Source organism: Hyperolius riggenbachi, chromosome 10 (assembly GCF_040937935.1).
Source record: "Hyperolius riggenbachi isolate aHypRig1 chromosome 10, aHypRig1.pri, whole genome shotgun sequence".
Lineage (NCBI taxonomy): Eukaryota > Metazoa > Chordata > Amphibia > Anura > Hyperoliidae > Hyperolius > Hyperolius riggenbachi.
The window spans coordinates 256,943,039-256,943,863 of NC_090655.1; positions in this window are offsets into that span (position 1 = coordinate 256,943,039).

Here is an 825-nt window from a genome sequence, read left to right on the forward strand (position 1 = left end):
GCCTTACGGCGCTGCTGTGTAAATGTAAACACAAGCGGATTATTTCCGCTTGTGTTTACATTTAGCCTGCGAGCCGCCATCGGCGGCCCGCAGGCTATTCACGGAGCCCCCCGCCGTGAATTGACAGGAAGCAGCCTCTCGCACGAGCGGCTGCTTCCTGATTAATCAGCCTGCAGCTGGCGACGCAGTACTGCGTCGCTGGTCCTGCAGCTGCCACTTTGCCGACGCACGGTATAAGCGTGCGGTCGGCAAGTGGTTAAAACAAAGTGAAAGAATATAAAAGAAAATAACATATTGTTATTTTAGGAATTTGGCTTTTTAAATATGTATGCCATGACAGCATAATACTGTTATTTTTGCAAATAAGGCTTTGTAATCATCAATAGTGTACAATGAGAAAGGAAAAAGACACTTTTATTTCCAAATACAATATTGTCACTGTACATTGTACCAGGAAAATAATCTAAATGATGTAATAACCAGGATGGATAATCAAATAAAATTTGTGGGCTTAACGTATAGTTAGCGCTGTTTATTGTAAAGCTACAATCGATGTAAATGGAGAAATATTGTTTTTTCCCTTATTTTCCCTTTAAAATGCAAAGAAAATAAGGTAATCACTAAACAAGAATATTACTCACTAAAAGACTCATTTGTTCTGAAAAAAAAATACATAGAATATTTAAGTTTGATAAGTAGTAATAAAGTTATTGGCAAATGAATGGGAGCAGCGCTGATATGTGATCACTGTGACTGTGACAGGTTCTGAGGTGAGATACAGGAATTCTGGGGTGGAGAGGGGGACAGGTTATTGTTATATGTGTT